The sequence below is a fragment of the Chinchilla lanigera genome, unplaced genomic scaffold, assembly GCF_000276665.1.
Source record: "Chinchilla lanigera isolate Chin_1 unplaced genomic scaffold, ChiLan1.0 scaffold00049, whole genome shotgun sequence".
Taxonomy (NCBI): Eukaryota; Metazoa; Chordata; class Mammalia; order Rodentia; family Chinchillidae; genus Chinchilla; species Chinchilla lanigera.
Window position 1 is genome coordinate 7,163,501 of NW_004955450.1, and position 22,022 is coordinate 7,185,522.

The 22,022-nt window shown below is 40.1% G+C and overlaps 1 protein-coding gene and 1 long non-coding RNA gene across 5 annotated transcripts in view; one reads left to right on the forward strand and one right to left on the reverse strand.

Annotated features, from left to right (window-relative positions):
* Positions 1 to 20,426, forward strand: part of LOC102016865 — a 20,927-nt gene extending 501 nt beyond the window's left edge. Inside the window, exons 2-3 of the long non-coding RNA XR_262539.1 lie at positions 3,336 to 3,420; positions 20,262 to 20,426. This is a non-coding gene — a long non-coding RNA (uncharacterized LOC102016865). The remainder of the gene's footprint in view (positions 1 to 3,335; positions 3,421 to 20,261) is intronic.
* The window catches only part of Glce (glucuronic acid epimerase), a 77,115-nt gene that overhangs the window by 13,780 nt on the left and 41,313 nt on the right, over positions 1 to 22,022 (reverse strand). The gene's annotated exons all lie outside the window — the stretch shown is intronic.

Here is a 22,022-nt window from a genome sequence, read left to right on the forward strand (position 1 = left end):
AAAAACCAAAAAAAAAAAAAAAAAGAAAAGTGTGCGTGAAGTACAACTCATTTCTTTCAATTTCAAGAGAAGGTGAACTCTGAGCCACTGCATGATTTCTTTTTTGCTTGTACCAGCAATCGAACTCACAACCTCACACTTGCCAGGCAGGCACCATGCCTGCTGAGCTATATCCCCAGCTCCGCCACTGGATAGTTTTGTTTTGTTTTGTTTTTTTGTTTTTTTCCAGTACCGGGAATCAAACTCAAGACCTTGCGCTTGCCAGGCAGGCGCTGTGCCGCTGAGCTAAATCTCCAGCCCCTGCCACTGGATATTTGAAAACAACCCTATCTGCACTCATCCTTAAATAGCTGGCAGGATACAGATTCTTTGGTTGGATTATTTTCCCCCAAAGAATGTGTATTTTATTCTCAAGCTTTATTGTGTTTTCTTTTTTGGTGGAGGAGGCTACAAGAATCAAACTCAGGACCTCGCGCTTGCCAGGCAGGTACTTGTGCCACGGAACTTTACTGTCTTAAAGCATGAAGCTTTGATCCAGTCTGGTGTGGTGTGTGCATGACCTCTGAGTTTTTCATTAATCCTAGAAGTTCTGCAGTTTTGAGGCTGTGTCATGGTGCAGCTCTGCACCCGGTGTGCTCCTTCAAACTGAATGTCTACGCCGCCCATTCCTGTTCAGTGGGTACGGCATTACCTTGGATCCCTGAGTTCTTTATGTTAAAATAACGTTCTCTCTGAGGCTCTGGTTTTTTCCACTGGCGCTGTTACTTTCTGGGCGTTTGTCTCCTGTCCCTGCCATTGGCTCCTCACATGCCTGAGATCTTCAGGCTGCTCGCGCACATCCACGGCGGAGTGACTCAGGAGGCAGCTTGGATCTCCTACTTCCTGGCTGGCACGCGCTCCTCAGATGACAGAGAGAGCACAACGTGTGCAGGCTGGCACAGGCTCCAGCAGTGCACCTCGAGGGCGAGTGGGTGGGGAGGCATTGAGCCTAAATGCCAGAAAGAAGACGGCTTTTTCTCTTTCGTTCTGGGAATAGAACATGCACTTTAGAAGTCTTAGCCTTTCCCAACTTCTATTAAAAAAAAGATCTGTCTGGTGTTTGGCCTGGGATTCATGCCAGCTACCTGTAGTCCAAGTTGGGGGATGAAAGACACAGGTATGGTGAGGTGAAGACGGGGTACAGTTGGGCCTTCTGGGTCCCAAAGGTGCAGAACTCTGTCTGCCATCCTTTGATAGCCCTCCTATTTACTGTTACTGACTTCTTCGTTTCTGATTTCTATGTTTCACTTCAGTGGGATCAGGAGGGAAGGAACCAAAGATGTGGGTTCAGTCCATCCTGAAAATCATATACAGGCCAGGTGTGGTAGTCCACACCTGTAATCCCAGCACTCAGGAGGCTGAGTCTGTGAGTCTGAAACCAGCCTGGGTTACATAGTGAGTTCAAGGGCAGCCAGAACTACATAGTGAGACACTGTCTCAAAAAACAAAAACAAAACAAATAAAATGCTTTCAGATTTCCTTAGATTTTGGGATATTTGTACATGTATAAATGAGGTATTTTGGGTTGGGACCTAATCTAACCACAAATTCCTTTATGTTTCATATATAGTTATAAACAAAGCCTAAAGGTAACTGCATACAATATTTTTAATGCATCTGTACGTGAAGCATTACCAAGGCATAAAATTTCCACTTGTGGCATCATGACAGTGTTCGAAAAATTTCAGATTTTGGGGCATTTAGGATTTCTGAGTTGTGGATTAGTGCTATTCAGTCTGCAATATGTTTTATCATTTGCACTTTTTACTATGAGAAAAATGTGTTAAATGCTAAAAAACCAAAGTGGGATTAAATATAGGTCATATATTTACCAACTGAGATTTCCTTGTAGAAGCAAGGTGATACTTTAAAATCCTATTTTAAAAAAATCCTTTACCAAAAATACTGATGTGTTAACATTTGAATAGTAAGGTATGCCTAACCTTTTGAACAATTAAAACAGAAATATAAACCCTCTAGTTTCATTCTGAAGAAGTGCAATTCCTCTACTATTCAAATGAGAGTAACATTGCTTACAGACCCAACCTACCTTTACGAGGAGCCACATTATGGGGACACGAAGAAAAATCAAAATAAAAAACTTTCAAAAAGCCAGGTAGGTCAGTACACACCTGTAATCCCCGCACTCTGGGAGGCTGAAGAAGAGATTTCAAATTTGAGCACAGTCTGGGAAACTTAGTGAAACCTTGCCTCAAAAAAAAAAAAAAAAAAAAGCCTGGAGATATAGCTCAGCATGAAGGCCCTAGTTCAATCCCCGGTACCAGCACCACCCATTCACCAAATCTGTCAATAACGCTTGTGCCAAGGTATGGAGCTGGAATCTTTCCTTATAAAGGCAATCAGGGTTTCTGAGAGAAATGGATGCTGCTAGCACAGTCAGAAACAGAGGAGCTCAGTCCCTCCCTTCCCTGTGCTCAACTGTAAACAGCACACCACCGACGTCATCCATGCTTCCATGGTCCCGAGACAGGAAAGATAAGTGAGCCTCCCCCTCCTCCCCATTCAGCCGTAAACACAAGGCTGCCCCAATGGATTATTATTCCCGTATAAGCTTATGGGGCTGCAGATTGCCGACATCAGAAAGACAGTGAGAGGGGCCTAAGACCAGTGCTGTCTGACCCTAGAATACTGGAAGCCTGAGGTACAAGCCCCCTCTGCCTGCTTTGCGCTTCTGCCTCCTCCTGCTGCTGCCCTTCGGTCTTCGGTAAACCGAACTACACGCTACGAGGTGGATGCCTCGCAGCTCCCTCCTTGTCGCACACAACAACCCGGACCATTTGGGCCCACTCAACTGTATGAGAACCAGGTGTAGGGCTGGGACAGCTTTCCGCCCTAGACAGCAAAGAAGCTTTCAAATACCAATGTAGTCATAATCTAGGGGTCAACAAAGCCGTGGGGGATGGAACTGGAAAGTATTGAGAACGGTTACGTCTCACTGACAGGTATATTCTTGCACATATTTTTTATGTTTAAGGACTTCCATACTTAAAAATATGGTGTCAAACGAAGAAACACAGGAGTCGGTTTGAAAGGTCCCCTTCCCTACTGCCAAAGTTGTACGGCTTATGTCTGAAGCTGATGAAAACACACTGACTCAGTGGGAACCCACGAGTCTGCACTGATATTCAAAAAGCCAGGCAGAAGCGCGGGTAATCATCTGAGCTGGTGAAAACTGCTAAACTCGCTTACAGAATTTATTTGTCCTCGTTCTGTAGGAACAACTAAATTTCAGAACAAATCAACAGCCCCAGTCAATAAAGTACTCTATTTTACAGGAGGCCACCTCATAATACAAAAGAAAAAGGAAAATCAGAATTATGCAACTTCATGCAATTACTGACTCAGACAAGCGTTATTCAGGTATGTGTTTGCTACGCCTTCGTGACTCATAACGTATAAAGTAACAGCAAACATTTTCTAGAAAGGCCAGGAAACTGTATGTTATGGGATCAGTGCGTTACCCCAAATCAATATTCAACTTCAGTTCCAAGGGTGATGAAGACAGATATTGTGTCTCTTAACGCAATTCAAACAGGCTCGTTGCCAGACACCGGAACATTGCATGCACAGAGACTAACAACTCGGACTGTTCTGGTGGAAGTTGGTGCTTTCCCTCATTCCAGTCATTATCTACATTAGGCTTCCACACAGGGAAGGATCCAAGCAAACAGACAACAGTTACTCACCGGAAGAACTAGCCTGAGATCGTTCTCGCAGGTAACCTGTATTTTAACTGTAGGAGCTACTTGTTCAAAGTATAAATTCAGCGTTGTCTAAAACAAGACTTGTTAATGTCTGAGCTTAGTTTGCAGACTGGGGTCATCCTTCATCTCAGAAGTTTTTTTCCCTTTTGTTTAATAGTTGTTATTGTTTGGTTTGTTCTGGTCTTTCCAGAATCTCTTTTCCGTATGTTGGATCTCTTTATTCTTTATGACTACTGTACCATCTTTTCCTTCAAATCTATTTTTTTTTTTCTATCTCCTCTCACCTTTTCTTCTGAATTTTGGGAAAGCTTCTCAAACTTGAATTTCATATAACTACATATTCTGATCTGTTATGTTTGATGCACAGTTTAATTGGGGTATTGCACATTCAATTTCTGTTCTACTGTTTCTTATTTGAATACTGCACATTTTAGTTCCTATCTTATTGTCTGTTTCTTCTTTTTTCAATACTTTTAAATTTATGCCTTTCCACTAGCCAGCTTCCCTCCCTTTCAGCACACTCTACTCACTTGTGAGTTCATTTCCATAATTTATTCCAGGGACACCACAATTTTTAAAATATGTGAACATCTAAAATATTTCCTAAGATTTCCTTGATATTGAGGCAAACTTTTACATCAGGAATACATGCTTTTGCCCCATAGAGGGTGCAATACTCTTTGTTTTGTTTCTGGTTGCAGTTCTTGGGCCTCCCTGACTCAGTCCCTCCAGCACCTGCTATAAACCAGTAGGTAGATGTAGAAGTTTGGTAACAGTAGCGTTTGATTGTCAGCAAGAATATTGCATGACGGAGGTGTGAACTTCCACCAGGAAGTTTATGCCTGTCTCTTTTTGTGACGTTAGGATGAAGCCTATGCTCAAGCGCTGCCAGCCCAATCCAGCCACCACACAGCGTTCCATCAGCAGCTCACCTTGTAGTTCTAGCTGTCCTTCTTAATGTCACAGTTGGAATACTTCAGGAAGAAAATCCTACCCCTACCAACTACGTGGTCACCCTGAGATTATATAGTTGTACAGGACAGAGAATTAGTGATTGAATTTTTCATTTCCCAATTTTCAACATAAAGGACTGGTTCTTTAATAACCAATAATGAGTATTTTCAAAAAGTAACATATAAGCTTACAGGCTTTTAAACATATCTGATGTGTTTCAAGTTACTGCAGTTTCTGCTTTTTTAGGTTCAAATGATCTTTTTTTTTGCCTGTGAGAATCTCTTCCAGTTGGCTCCTAAGTCCTCTGCTATAACCCCTGTGGTTTTGATGGCTTTCTTGCTAGGTTTATCATGTACGCTTCTGCCAAAGAAGGGAAATGGCCGTTCTCCAGAGTTCTAGTTTCTTTTGTGTGAACACCTACATTACATCTAACTGGAGTCTCTTGCCATTATTGTATTTCAGGTATATGAATCCTTTCTTGTCTCTGGTATACCAGTTTTAGCTGTATTTGTAGTCATTTAAATGGTGGCAAGAGATGGGGTTACAAGGAGTCAGATGCCTATGCTCACCCACACAGCTTTCTGTATCTGTGAGTGTTAGGCCTGTTGCTAGATACAGACACCAAAAATAAACTGTGCTGTGTTCTAGCCCTTGTTATTTTTTGCTTATATAAAAGAAACTCACAAGTAGGTAGCCTGAATCTTTAGATGGGGCTACATGCTCACTGAGGACACAGACATGTTTTTTTCTTTTTACATCACCCCATGACCCAAAAAAGCTACTGAAGTCTCAGCATTATGGTGGTACTGCAGCCCAGAAAGAAGAAGAAAGGAATGCAGGTGAAAGAGGACATCTTTCCATGGGATTGCTGCACTTTAATGAGGCTTTCCTGGAGCTTCACGCTGCACTTCCAGTATTTCATTAGTCAAATCTGTTATGTGAGCTCTCGGTTGAAAAGGACACTGGGAAATACATTTCGTGCCAGTCAACAATACACCAAGTGAAAAATCAGGGTTTTATAATTAGAAGGAGAAAGTGGGTACTGGAGAGAAGCTAGTGGAGTTTACCTCCCATTTCACTAAAGAGCCCTTCTCGATGCACACACTTCTCTCATCTCCTCCCTCTTCTTCCTCCCTCCCTCCCTCACTCTTTTCCTCCCTCCACGCAGTGCTTTTCTTATATCTTGATTACACAAATTCTTGACGTCTGGCTCAAAATTATTATGAAGAACTGTTATACTGTATTCTTCTCTAGATTGAGTTCCTTGAAGGCGCAGGGGATGTCTTACTCATATCGATGCCCCCCTCTTATCCAGCATAGGCACCCCATAAATAGTAAGTTGAGCCGGGCCTTCGTCATAAACACTGAAGGCGCAGATCCAGTTTAAGTGAGCAGCGTGTGTACATCTCCAGCTTAAGCCTATGCTGAGTCACCCGCTTGGGAACCCAGTCTTCCCTGAACCTAGAGCTTGCCCTGGAAATCAGCAGCACTTCACGGGGACATCAATCCTGCTACCCTCATTTATTCTCAAAGCTCCATGAGACATAGTTTAATTTTTAAAAAGTCTCATTTGAATGAAAAGGGACGTTCTTCCTTTTTGGGGGTTCAGGCTGGAGAAGAATGTTAAGAAAATACAAACGTTTAATGAGTGGTTTTGCCAAATGCTATATATACTTTCATACCCAAATCAAATTCGAAGGTCTTCTTATTACCAGCATACAGCTGAGGAAATTGAGCAGTTTTTAATTCTGCCAAGGAAAAATTATTAGGGAGCAAAGGGAATTTAACCCCACATTATTCTGGCTTCCAAGTGTTTACATCAAAGACGGCAATATCGTATTATCTGGTCCCAAATCATGATATATTTTCTCACCAGTTACCTAAAAGAAGAATGAGCTGCTGGCGCTTTGTGAGAGACAAAGCATTAGCATTATACATCAGCTCCTGAAATGAAAATCTGTTTTTAAAAAGAGCTTTTAAATTATTCACCTTAATTTTCTCCAGCAGCAACAGTATAAAGAACTAGGACAGAAATGTTTTTTAAACATCCAGGAGCTGCCTTGTACCTAGAAAAGCTTAACAATTACAGTGTTCTTTGAAGTATTGTGTAGTACTAAAGGGGGTGGGGAAACAGGCTCTGCTTGCTTCTTAGCAAAGGAGTTAGGGCTTTTCCAGCTGTGTAAGAATTCTCCACTCATTAGGAAAGTCGAGAGAAAGGACCTAATGATGTGTCTGTTTTACATGGATGATATGTAGGGGGACTTCACAGTACAAACTGGTACTGTCTTCCTAAGAAGTTCTGCATAACAGCTGTTGACAGTGAATTTTTATGGAATATCTCTTTAGCTATCGTACAAAATGGGAATGAAAAACGGGGACTGGTTCACAGTGATACAGAAGAATCAACCTGTGCGACAATAGGGTGCTGCAGTTGATTTTTCAGTGTAATTACTGGGATAATTTTTGATATAGACACAATAAAGTGCGGTTTTGAGCTACTCCAAAGCATCAAACCAGGAATAATTAGAGACTGCGAGAATGGAAATCATGCAAGAATAACCTGTCAGGATGTTAGAGTATCAGAGTTTTTCTGCTGTTCAAGCTAAAAAGACACAGCTAGCACAGCTGCTGTGCTGGGAACCTCTGGGTTACTATGATGAAATACCTGACAGAGAGGCTACTTACGAAAACAAGGTTTCTTTAGCTCAGGGCTTTGGAGGGTCCAGTCATAGCAGGTGGCCCCTCTGGTCTGGGTTCTGGCGAGAGCAGCCCATCGTGCAGAGGCACGTGTTGGAGGGAGAACTCCCATCCCAAGACAGGAAGCAGAGAGAGACCGAGAGGAAGAGATCGGGTCCCAAATCCTTTGGAGGGCACATCTTTAGTGACCCAAGTGCCTCTCACAAGAACCTGTCTCTCCAAGGACCTCCCACCTCCCTAGAGCACCACCTGGGGACCTAGCCTTCTTTCGAGGGCTTTGGGAGATACACTTCCAGACCCCAGCACTAGCCTTGTGACCTTGTATCATTTTTTGCAATTAAAAAGAAAGATCACCACACACACCTGTAATCCCAGCTTTCTTGGAGGCTGAGGCAAGAGTATCTCAAGTTTGAGCCTAGCCTTGGCTTAAAACCCTGTCTCAAAATAAAAGTAGGGCTGGGGATACAACTTCATCCAAAGGTCTAGGCTCCAATTCCCAAAACAAAACAGGATTACTAATTTGCTCATAGTCACAATTCGTCCAAAGTCTAACAAAAGATGTAACTCAAGCCCAATCGCAGGCCTAGAATCCAATTTTCAAGCTCAGTCCAGCGTTCGCCATTATATTACACTTTTGCTGTCCTTCCTTTTCTATCATTTATCTTTCTGCTTCTACAACATGTTCATTTTTTAAAAATGTGCCTGAAATGTCATATATTACCTACCAAATTTTGAAAGCAGTCAAGGATTTTTCATTCTCAAACTCCAGGAGAGGGCTCTGAGCCTTCAGAGGTGTCTCACGTTTCATATTACGTGAGACTTCGAACCCTAAGGAGCTAGGCACTCACGAGAATGCCACGCTGACCCAGATGCTTCATAACTAAGCAGCTCACGAGCATGGACATTTCCAGTACTCGTAACAGTTTCTAAGCTGGATATAACCCGATCTACTCCTATCAGTTCATTTACCCAACAAATATTTTCTACACATCTATTAAGGCACATTGACATTTCCCAAATAAGCAATCTGAAGAAACAAAGTACTATATATATTCTCCTAAAACAACACCTTTCTCCAAGCTTTGTAATTTTTACCATCTCATAAAAGTTGGTAAGAATAGCAAGCAAGAAGCAAATACGACATGCCTTTCCACAGAAGGACATACTGGTCAGGAACATAAATTGTATCTGCAATAAATGTGAATTAAATAAGATTTAAACCAAGACTTCCCAGGTGTACAATTTTCTAAGCAAACAGGAAGATCACTAAACCGAATTAACCTCAGCACTCTAGGATCTTTCATTTACTATCCACTTAAGCCCTGACTACCTGCTGAGCAAAGGGTATACTTTCTGTCAGTTTTTAAATTTGAGGAGAATATAAATTGGAATGCAGAAATTCCATTTACCTAAATAAGTAAGGCAGCTGAAATAGAAATTAAATTCTATCCAAGAGTATTTCTTAATGGATAGAAATACTTTTTCCTGTATGTTTACAGGCGGAAGCTCCACTGACATTTACATGAACAGTGTGAGAACTCAGCATTAGCATTATTTACAAAGGTGAAACCTGAACTATAGGTATTCAATAAAAAGAAAGTAGGTTTTTTCTGTCTCTCCCTTCCCAAACTGAAATTCCTTACTCCTTATACACATATGTGTGTGCATCATGAGTATTTCACATATGCCATACAGTGTAGCCATTATTTCATGTTTTAAAAACTGCTCTTTCAAGACAGAGTTTAAATTATTCCTTGGCTTGGGGCCATAGCTCAGAGGTAAAGCACTTGCCAGACACACGTGAGGCCCTGGGTTCAATCCCCGGCACTACACACACTCACACACGTAACTTATTACTCATCCCATAAACTTCGGGTTTCCAAACGTGGCCAAGACTAATTAAGAAATTAAGATGCCACATAAATCTTTCCTTCTTTATTAAGCCAACCACAAAGGAGCTTCCAAAAAGACCAATAGGAATCTGGGTTATAAAATGAATTACTTATGTCTGTTTTTCCTTAGTGTGGAAACTACCCTGTTCTTCCCCCTACCCCCAAACTATAAACTTGAGGTCCTTCTAGCTCAGCCTCCAGAGTAGCACAGATTACAGGCATGCGCCCTACACATGGCTCCGAAACTCTGCATCTAGCGCAGGGAGTGAACTGAACAAGAAGCTTAACAGTATACCCTGAATCTGAAGACATGGCAGCAACGGCTTCTACCTTCCCACTGTCGCCCAGTGTAGACAGGGACCGTGTTCAAGTGCGTTACTGATACCTGTTTCTTGATTTAATATTTAATTTTTTCTATTAGTTTCTTGACGTAAATTTATACAGTCTAGATGCAGAAATGAATCAAAGGATTTTATGTATAAATTAAAAGCAAACATAAAGTCAATGAACTTACAGAGCATCCAAATGTTAAATGTACCAACCTTAACATGCTTTGCTTTGAGGGACTCCTTACAATGACTCATGAATTCTACACTAGTACACCTTTGAGCCTTTTGCAGAAAAACAAGAAATACCCGAAAATACTCAAATACAGATATTGTACAGTCTTTATTAAACAAGGAGGTAAACTTTCTCACACTGTTAGAAAATTCTCAGTTGCTGACTTCCTGCCACCATCCTTATTGCCTACCACTCCCCGCCAAAGAGGTCATCTCACCTGGAAGGAACGTTCTCCCCTAGTCTATGATTTGAGACTAATCGAAAGTCTCTAATGCTCAAGGATGGCTTTCTTATGGGCCCATGCTGCTGCACTTACACCAAAAAATACGCTGGGTGGGGAGGTGCGGCCCTGTAATTCTGAGGATCTGAAGTGTGAGCCCAGCCCGGACAATGTAGCAAGACCCTGTCTCAAAATAAAAAGTGAAAAGCAGGTTGGGGATGTAGCTCCGTGTGAAGGCCGTGGGTTCAATCCCCAGTACAGAAGGCGGGAGTATGGGGTGCTCACCTCCTTGAGGACAAAAAAACCTGTGTGAATGGAATTTTACTCCTCCCAAGGTAACTTGGACAGCCCTGGTTTTGTCTTCTTTCTATATAATGGTTTATTCCTGGCATATATCTGAGTAAACTCTCTGAATATTAACTACCCTCTCAAATCCTACTTTGTTATCATAAACAGTGCTCTTTTTTTCCCTGTAAAAAGCAGCAGCTAGTTTAGAAGTGTAACAGAATCTCAAGTTCTGCAACAACCAACACTGCATCAATTAAAAGATTGAACTCTTGGGCCGGGATGTATCTCAGTGGCTCAAGTGCCTGCCTGGCAAGCTCAAGGTTCTGAGTTCGATTTTTGGTACAAAAAGAAAATTGAAGTCTTTAAAATAAATGTCAGAATAAAAGTACCATTTAATGGTTTCTATTTTCATGACCAGAAAAACTCAAGGGGAAAGAAAATGGGGGCACACACACCTATGTCAGGTCGTCATACTAATCTCACTGTATTGAAGTGACCAATCAAGACTTTTTTTCCTAAAAAGCATTTCATACTATAATGCAATACTATTACCTCATCTTAGGAACTGTCACCTACAAGTATCACTGACTGCTAAGAACACAATAATAGCACTGGGTCAGCCATCGCTGTAAGAGCACTAATGACCATTCTACCATGCTCTAATCCCCCACTGGTATTACTGGCTGACCAACCAACATGAGATTATGTGAAGTTGCGCTCTAGCTCAAATTATGAGAACTATTTTCTAGCAAATAAACGAGAACTGTAATCACTTAAAAAGCAGCCTACTTTATCCAAGGGTTTATATACGAAACAGAAATATATATCTAAGATAACAATTACTCAGGCATATATAAAAATAGTGAAAAAGTCTGGAGCTAGAGAACAAATAGCAACCAAACAATGGCCAGGAAGCATTTGCTGGGTATGTTGCAAGCACTCTGTAATATTACATTAGCTCACCTGATCTGCAATTTTTAAGGAATGGATGGACAAAAAATAGTACATTCCTTGGCTGTTTAGAAAAACCTGGTAAAAATTATATATTTTTGTCTTTAGAAATCTAAAATGCTGGGCAGGTGGTGCACACCTATAATCCCAGCACCTGGGAGGCTGAGGCAGAAGAACAGCTGTGAGTCTGAGGCTAACCTGGGCTACATAGTGAGTTGAAGGCCAGCCTGTCTCAAAAAACAAAAACAAAAAAATAAACACAGAAATCTAAAGGATAATAAAATCTGTCTCACTCCTCCTCACTCATATCAAAATAGAGCAATAGGAGAAAAATTAGTTTTTGTTAGAATTGCCAAGGGGATTCTTGGCAATTCTTGATAACTTGTTTTCTTTTTCAAAAATTTACTTTCACGGTCTTGTTTGGACAATCCAAAAACTGGCTTTATCCTCATGATAAAATGCTATACGTCAAATATTCCATCTGAAATACAGTCTTTTTTGCTTCTTTAGAAGAGAATTGTGAACCAAGGAATGCAGGGAGCCCCTTGGAGCTGGAATCCCCAGAACACATCTCCCCTAGAGCCACCCAGCCCACTGACACCCTCTGCCCTCCAGAGCTGTAAACCCAATCCGGCTGTCTTAAGCAGCTGAGTTTGTGGTCATTTGTTACAACAGCAATAGGACACTAGCACCTATATACTTAGCAATTAATAAGCACCAATAAATACTATTTTACTGAGTCCTAGTTGTTGGTACTTAGCATGTGTCCCTCAGCACTATTTTGATAATCAGGACTGGCAGGAACACTCTTTGGGCTAATGAGAGAACAACTCTTATTACAAGGAAAACATTACAATGAAAACAAACTGGGATAAACCAGGTCTCCTGTCATAGACCATGGCTCAACTAAATTGACCAATTAATAAGAAAGAACACGGAAGTCTCCAGCTGTCATTGTATATATATTTGTCTATTTCTCCTTTCTGTTCTCATATTCCTTCATCTCTGTTACTAGAAGCCTACACATTTGTTATTTCTGACTTATTTTGCATTATAGAATGTTCCTCATATTTCCTGCTCTGAAACCCACTTTTCTGGTATTCATACTGGACTCTTAATTTTCTTTAAATTAGTATCTCAGTAGAATATTTTTTTCCATGTTTACTTTTATACTGCATTTTTCTATTCGATGTGGGTTTCTTGTAGACAACATATAATTTAATCTTGCTTTTAAATAACCTAATCGAGCTCCTTTCACTGGAAATTCTTAACCTTTTCCATCTAATGTCATTACTGATACACCTGCATATAAATCTGTGCCCTCCCCACTTGCTCACCTGTTCCTCGCTTGCTTTTCCTTCTCTTCCTTTCACGTCTGGTAATTTTTATGACTCTATTTTATCTCCACTGTTAGCTTATTAGCTATACCTTTCCTTAAGCTTCTGTTTACATTATAAATCCCACAATGTATTATTTTTGTATTTTAAAAATCTTTTTAAAAGCTTCTCAAATAAAGAGAAAAGGCTTTTACAGCTATTGCAATATGTACCATTCCCAGTGCCCTCTATCCCTTTATGGAGATACGAGCTTCCCTCTGATATCATTTCCATCCTGCTGGAACAACTGCTTCTAACATTTCTTGCAGTGCACATTCTCTGAGCTACTGTTTATCCCTCCAAGTCTTTGTTTTGCCTCCGTTCTGGAAAGCTCATCTACGCAGGCAGAGCTCTAGGATGACGCAGAGTTCGCTGTCATCTGGCACACACGATTTCTGATGACAAGTCTGAAATAATTCACACAGACTTCTTCATCTGTTATATAAAGTGTCACTTTTGTCTCTGGCTGCTTTTAAGATTTTTCTCTTTGCCAACAGTTTCAACAATCTGATTTTTGTGCCTTGGTATTGTTTTCTTCATGATTATTCTGTTTAGGGGCTGGGGATTTAGCTCAGCGGCACAGCGCCTGCCCCGCCAGCGCAAGGTTGTGAGTTCAATTCCCAGTACCAAAAAAGAAAAAAAAAAAAAGAAATTTCAAACATGATTATTCTCTTTAGTGCTTTGTGAGTTATAATCCACAGGTTTATACTTTTCATCAAACTTGGTAAATATCTGCCCACTATTTTGGGAACTATTTTCTGTTCTAAGATTCATTATGCTTGTGTTAAGCTGTTTCACAGTGTCCTGTAGCTCAGTGACGTCATGTCCCTTTTCCTCTGTTTTTCCCCTTTGAAAAGTTTTCTTCTTGTGGTGTTGTAGGGAGATGTGATTGCTATGTCTTCGGGTTTTACTAAATTATTTTGTCCTGTAGTATCTAATCTACTGTTAATTTCATTACAGATACTATGTTTTTCATTTCCAAAAGTTCTATGTGGGTCTCTCTCTTTTTGTAAATAATTTCCAGTTCTTTCCTCGGCATGTTCATGTTTTCCCCTATTCTCTTGAACATAAGGAGCATATTTATAATTGCTGTTTGAATGTCCTTGCCCGCTAATTCCATCAGATGTGTTTTCTTTCTTCTTGTTGGTTGATTTTTATCCTGGTTAAAGATCACATCTTCTTGCTTTTTTTTTTTTTTTTTTTTTTTTTGCATGTCTAGTCATTTTTTACTGAATGTAGGACAGAATTTTGCATTGCTGGATACTGAACTTTTTTCAGATTTGTTATGAATATATCTTTTTTATTTTAAAAATTAAAAAACTGACAAAACAACAATGAAAACAAAATCAAAACAACACAAAAACAACAAAAACGATACATGACCTCAAAACAAAATGATAGAAATTCACAATGGTTGCTATATTACACACTGTTATCTTCAACGAAGTTGCTCAGTCCACCAGACATAAGAATGTAACGTTGATCAAACAATCAAAGACAGTGACAAGTAAAAAAAATAATAAAATAACAATAAACGAAATAAAACATTGGAAATGATGCAGAGCTTCACCATACGTAGGAGTTCGACAATGGTTCTTATACTGCATATTGTTTTTAGACCAGTCTTCTGATTACCAGATTCAAGCATACAAAATTGGTCAAGAAAAAAGAAAATTTTAAGCACTGACTGGTCCTCTCAATAAACCACAGACATCAGCAATACACTTATTCCAGCTATCCTTATATATACATATAAATTTTGTCTTTCATTTAAAAAAACCAAAATAGTAAAAACAAATACATAAACAAAACAGCATGGAGAGCAATAAAAATGATACAGAATTTCAAAACACAGTGATAGGATACTAACAATGGTTGTTATACTACACAATGTCATCTTCAAAATGCTTGTACATTATGACCATGTATAGGCATGCATGTTATGAATATATCTTGCATGCTTAATCTTCACTAAATGGATGTATTAGATATTCTTTAAAAAATAGAAAATGTTACAGCAAATTTGAATGGATAAATGCATCCTTATTTTTTAACATGTTTAAAATTTTAAGCATAGAGTATTAACTACAAGCACAGTTCGTATAACTCTCTAGAGTTTTTTCACTCGCTGCAACTGATACTTTATATCCAGGGCCAGAGGTATAGCTCAGTAGCACAAGCGCCTGCCTGGCAAGCGTGAAGTCCCAAGTTCAAGTCTCGGTACCAAAAAAACCCCCAAAACACAAAACTTTATATCCAGTGAACACTAACTCACAATTTCTCCTTCTCCCCCAGCCCCACCAGCTACCATTCTGTTATGTGCTTAACCACTCTAAGTAGCCTTTCAACACTGTGTCCTCACATGGTGGGAGGACAAAAAAGGCCCAGCTAGCTCGCAGCAGCCCTTCAGTAAGGTCACTGGGCTGTCACAGCGGATACATCCTCTGCGAGGTGATTAAGTCAAGAGGACTGAGCCCCGCTAAATGGCTAATTAGAGTCTAAGGAACAGAAAGAAAAAACGATAAAAAATGAACAGAACCTAAAGGATGTCTAGACATCATCAAGTGGACCAATATACACTGTGGAAGTTTCAGTTGAAGAAAGAGGCAGAGAGATTATCTGAAGAAATTATAGCCAAAAACTTACCAAGTTTGATGAAAGACATAAATACAAACATTCTGGAAGCAACCAACACCAGGTAGGATGAGCTCAAAGGGACCCATACTAAAAACAACAAACACAACCCTAAAAACACCAAAACCAAAAACAAAAACAAAAACAAAAACTACAACACAAAAACCCAAGAAAAAACCCAGGCATGGTGGCACACGCCTGCAACCCAGCCTTTAGGAGTGAGGGAGGAGGGCTGCTGTGAGTTTGAGGCCAGCTTGGACTGCACAGTCACTTCAAGGCCAGCCTGAACTGCATAGGGAGACCTTGTCTCAAAAAGACCAACACCAAAAACCCAAAACCCAAGAGACCCATACCCAGACTCATTATCAAACTGTCAAAAGACAAAGACAAAAAGATTTCTGAAAGCAGCAAGAGAGAAATGGCTCATTAATCACCAGGGATTCTGATTGCAATTATCATCAGGTTTTTCATCAGAAACTTTGGAGGCTACAGACAATGGAATAATATATTTCAAGTGCTGCTAGAAGAAAGAAAAAAACCTGCCAATATTCAACAAAACTATCCTTCAAAAGCAATGGAAAGAAGCCAGACCTGGAAGTACATGCCTATAATCCCAGCACTCGGGTGCTGATGCAGGAGGATCACAAGTTTGAGCCCAGCCTGGGCAACTTAGTGAGACCCTGTCTCAAACAAATCCTGGGGACAGGGGGCTGGGGATTTAGCTCAGCGGCAAAGCGCCTGCCTGGCAAGCGCAAGGTCGTGAGTTCGGTTCCCGGTACTGGAGAAAAACCAAAAAAAAAAAAAAAAAAAAAATCCTGGGGACATAGTTCAGCATGAAGGGTCTGAGTTAATTGCCAATACTGCTAAAGAAAACAAAACAAAACATAATCGAACAACTAAGGGTAACATCAAGCACTGTGACATTCATCGGTAACAACAGCTGGGTGAGTTTGTTACTATTCTACCTCCTGGGCAAGAAACAGTCCAGAGAGTCCTGCAAGGTGAAGTGAAAGGACACCAAACGCTTGAAGCTCTATGAAGAAAGGAAGATCTTAATAAAGGTCCTACACGGGCAATTGTAGAAGTTACTATTGCAACCATGGTTTATAACTCCATTTTTGCTTTGTGTGTAACTTAAAAGACTGTGTAAAAATCTTACATTTTTGGGTCAACAATACCTAAGGGTTACGTATAAGAATATAATCTGTGGGCCACCAACTGGCCCGAGTTGAGACAGAGCTGTGAGGACCACAGCTCTCGTATGTTAGTAAAGTTAGACAAGCATAAACTCAACATTGGGTGTTACAACCCGGAACATTAAATGTAACCCCCACAGTAACTACAACACAAATATACACAAAAGAAAGCGATACAGGAATTTAAACATTTCACTGCGAAAATACAACCATGAATGCAGCAAAGGAGCAGGACACACAGGCCATAAAAATCAGCTCCATTTCCATCAGGTAACAATGAACAATCTGGAGAAGTGACCGAAGCAATCTCACTTAATGTGCCATGAAGAAAGACTGAAATGCAGAGGAATAACTTCACCAAGAAAGTGAAAAACTTATACACCGACAGCTACAAGCACGGTTGGACAAAACTTTAGACATAAGTGAACAGAAACATAGCCAAGTGTTTATGGATTGGAAGACAGCACTGTTGAAGTGTAAAATAGTACAGCCACTGTGGCAAACAGGATAGAGGGTCCCCAAAACCTGAACATCGGCTAGCTATGTTCTAACAGTTCAGTTTCTTAGTATGAAACTGAAAACAGGCTCCTGAAAAGCTATTTATACGCCTATATTTATAGCAGCATTATTCACAATGGCTTACAACATAGAAGCAGCCCACGTGCCCATCGGTGGAGAAACTGACAAGCAAAATGTGACAAATACATACACTGAAATATTAATCACCCTTTAAAAGAAAGAAAATTCTGACATACACTCCAACATGCCTGAATCTTATGCACATTACATTAAGTGAAATAAGTCAGCCACAAAAAGCTAAGTACTATGTGATTTATGATTCTAGGTTATACAGAGTATGTAGAACACTGTAGTCAAATTTCTAGGTCAATGGATGCACCTAGAGATCATTCTTTACCCAAGTGAAATAAACTGGACACACACGTGTCAAAATCACAGTGACAGACCTAAGAATGGAAGCTGCAGGGGCTGAGAAGCTACTGCCTGACAGGTACAGAGCTCCAGGTTTACCAGATGGAGTTATGGAGAGGGAGCTTCAGCACCAAGAATACATTTAATACAACTGGACTTCATGCTTTAAAGTGAGTGACAGTAAATTTTATACACATTTTTAGCACAACAAAAATTAGAAACAAAAAAGAATCATAGTGCTAATCTTAGAAATCATACTCTTAACTGGTTTATAGACTGAAAGAAAAATCTAGAGCTTAAAGACTTTTCAAAGTTACAATCAATTTTGGCTGGACCCACACTAGAACTCAACCAGTTCCTCTGATTATAAAGGTTGTGCTTTCCATTGTAACATACTTTTTTGTTAATCTACATGAAACATTGAAATAAGTACACAAATATACTACAGTAATGCTGTTATATCATTTCACATAGTATTGCAATATGCTTTTCCTCAGAATGTTACAAAAGAAACACTGAATTATTAGACTTTTCCTTACCAATGTCAACTGATATGTATCACTTCTTCTCTCCTCTCTCCCTCCGCTCCCCTCCCCTCCCCTTTCCTTCCTTTCCCTTCTGAAGACAGGGCCTTGCTAGGTAGTTCAGGCTGGTCTTGAACTCATTAGATAGCCCAGGCTGACCTTGAACTTGTAGCAATTCTGCCTCAGCATCTCAGGAGCTGGGATTACAGTCTGTCCCACCATGCCCTGCTACATTTATCACTTTGCAAACAAAAGTCTATAGTTTGACACCTTATCTACACTGGGAAACTTTTCCATGGAGTTTTATCATACTTGAGATATGTTTTCTATATTTATTCATTTGGAAATGTTAATATGCTAGAACAAATATCAAATGCTAGTGCCTGGTCTATGGAGACATTTACATTAAGTATACAATAAGGCCACTAATGTAATAAGATTATTTTAAAAAAACTCTTAAAACTGACAATATTAAATAAAGTCACTAATCTTTACAATATAGTATTACTACAGTGTAAAATATCATTAAGAATAAAGACAGTTTAATCACTGTATAGAGCTTACTGATCCACTATAAATTGAGTTTATTGACAAAACAGTTTAAAGCATTATTTGCAGCTATACTAGTTTGTTTTGCAAATATTACACTAAGTATCACTTCTAAGAATTTAATTAGACTATCAAAAAGTTACTGAACATTTGTTGATTTTTTTTGAAATGAGTATTTCTCTGGTCAATAACAATGTAGACATCTATTACTTCTGATTCATAGGTGAGTTTTGTTTTCATGAAAACTGTTATCACTGTCATTAAGGAATGTTTTCCGAGATACTAAATGTGATGTAGCCCCATGGTTTGGCACTAACGATCATGCTGGTGATTGCTCAGATAATATACAGTAAGTTTTCCAAAAGTGAAGCCCATTCAGGTTGAAAAAAGCACTAAAGAATGAGATAAAGTCAGTTTTAATTCAAGGTTTAAATTAAATTAAATTCACAGGTTTAAATCCTGAGTTTTGTAATTTTGTAATCATTTTCATCTTTTTTCTAATCTTAGAAGCAGCAGCTGGGTGCAGGGGCGCACAGTGCGTGGCTATAATCCCAACACTCTGGGAGGCTGAGGCAGGAGTATCACAAATTCAAGCCCAGCTTGGGCAAACTTAACAACTTAGCAAGACTGTCTCAAAATACAATATATTTTTAAAAGGGCTGGGCATATAACTCAGGGCAAAGTCCTGGGTCAACTTCAGTACTGGGGGCTCGGGGCAGGGGTTCGAGGCAGTACAGGACAGTGGCTAAGAGTGCAGACACAGAGGTCACACGACAAAACAACCCAATCCCAGCAACCGTTGACAGTTACGTTATCTTGTGCATATATTTTTCTTGCCTGTAACATACAGACAACATACCAACTTTGTGAGATAACTGTGAAAATTAAATGAAATAATATGGAAAACAAAGTCAGGGTGGACCTGAGAATGACTGCTCAGAAAGAATATTAGACTCCACCCTTCTTTAATCTCCCTACCCCATTTTGACAAACGACAATGCAAGGCAAAGTGTATACTGTCACCGTCACCAACGCACACTGCCTGTAGCTGCCACTTGACTCGTCCCAGGCTCTGAAGCACACCCAAGTCATGGAGTCACCTTCTAGTCTATAAATAAGAAAGTAGGGCGCCATCAAGACTTTAAAAAACAAACACAAACCCCACACCCTTTTCATCTTTCACTCCCTGCCTTTCAGTAAAAGGAAAAAAGGAAATGAAATGAATGTACTAATACACATATGCACAGTCTTTTTCTTTTACGAGGCTAGGAAAACAGTCTTGATTATGTCTCATTTATAAATAGGGCTGCAAGACAAGCAGAAACACTGAAATGACACCCAGGGTTTGGAGGCAGATTTATTGATGGCAACGGGCACTGAGCAGGATCATTCCCCAAGTATCAGGCCCTGCTCTCTGGTGGTCTAGGGCTTATACTGGAGAGGCAAGCAGGAAGTACAGAGGCAGAATGGCTTGTCAACTGGGGACTGGTTTATACAATGTCTACCACAGTGACCAGCTGTGCATCACAGTGACTAGCCATTTCTAGGAGAAAGAAGCAACCAGAACTGCAAGAGGAACTATTACCTGGGCAACCAAGAAACTGAAGCATACTGGCTGGGGGCCATTTTCTGTTATAGGGCCTGAAATATGTTACATCACTGTCACTGTAGAAAAGCCCACACTCTTTAATTTAGAACTAACTTACCTTTTCTTTTTTTCCACAGGATGTAATAAACTCAGATAACTGAAATTCATATGGAAGTGTGCATTTTATTATAAAATATAGCCAGAGCCACAGATAATGACAGCAAATTCAATCAAAAAGAGACTGGAAAGATTCTACACACCTGATTGATCATAAGAGCAGAAAATAAAGAGAAATAAAGAGACGAGCTGCCACTTCATAAATACATATGGATGACTGTCTCAGTTACTTTTCTCGCTGCTGAGACAAAATACCCAACACCCGAAGTTAAAGGGGGAAAGGTTTATTTAGCTCACAGTCTGTAGAGGTTATGGTCTTCCCAACTGTCTGGCTCCAAGGAAGCGTGGCACATGACAGAGGGGCAACTGTTCATGGCAGCAGTAGACAGCAAGGGCAACAAGAACAAATGCAGGAGACAAGCCTCTTTCACCTCATCCAGACTGCTGGGATCAAGGAGGTGCCAGTCCCATCGGTGGACTGATCCAGCAATCACCCACCCTTAATCTCAGCACCCTTAATCCTGGCATTGAACCATGAATCAATCAGAAGCTCTAGATTTAGCTACTTCCGAAAAAGCCCCATCTAAAATGTGTGAAGCTTCGGGGGAACATCCAGACATAGACCATAACAATGACATATGAAAAGGTGTTAGTCATTCATCACTAGGTAAACACGAATTAAAAACCGTAAGATACCACTACAGGTCTACATATGTAATATATCACCTACATTAGGACAGCTAAAAGGCCAAACCTGACAATTTCTGAGAAGAATGCAGAGCAACCAGAGTTCTCACAAACTAGTGGTGGGAATCCAGACTGGACATGTACTGAAAAAAATTTGGCGTTTTTTTCTCAAGCTAAAAACACATTTCTAATAAGGTCCATAAGACCACTCCTAGGTATTTACTCACGTGAAACAAAAATTTACCTACATACATATACTTCCCCACCCTTATTTAGGACTGGGCCAAACTAGCAACAACCCAGATGTTCCTCACCAGGTAAATGAATAAAGAAACTATGGCACATATATAATACATTACAACCTGGCAACAGAGAAGTTACAAACTAATGACTTAGACAAATGCATTTTTCTATGCGAAAGAAGTCAGATCTATGAAGTATTCTGTTATATGGTTCTATTACATGCAGTTGTGGAAAAGGCTAACGAAAGGGCTGGAAAATATACCAGAGGCTGCCAGGGAGCAGAGGGAGGACAAAGCAGACTGCAACACAGCAGTTCAGGGGAATTCGGGGGCCAGGGCACTGTTGTTGGTGAATGCATGACTATGCATTTTTCAAAACCTACAGGACTCTACAGTACACAGTGAATTTTACCAAACACAAACTAAAAGCAAAAGAATAACCAGGGTGTCCAGGAGGCCAAGATGAAATGCAAACTGTGACAAATGAATCTAACCGAGGTACAAATGAGTAACACAGCAGACTGAAGGAGATATGGGAGGAAAACAATTAGACTTTGAAAAAGCGCTGGATAATATAATTTGGCTGGATAATATAAAAATGAAGGTAAAAAGAAGTATAGCTGGACACTACCGTATCTGGCAAACTCGTTTTCACAAGACTGTGCTAGCAGTTGTGTAGGTAGTGTATAACAGATACATAAGCACACTGCAGAAAATGAAAGCCAGTGTCCTTCCTATAGCAGAAACAAGTTACAGACAAGCAAAGGCAGAAGGCAGAATAGCTTCTGTGGTGTCACACCGGAGTTGGAGGCATCAGTATGAACCAATTTCTTCAATGCAGCAACAGACAGG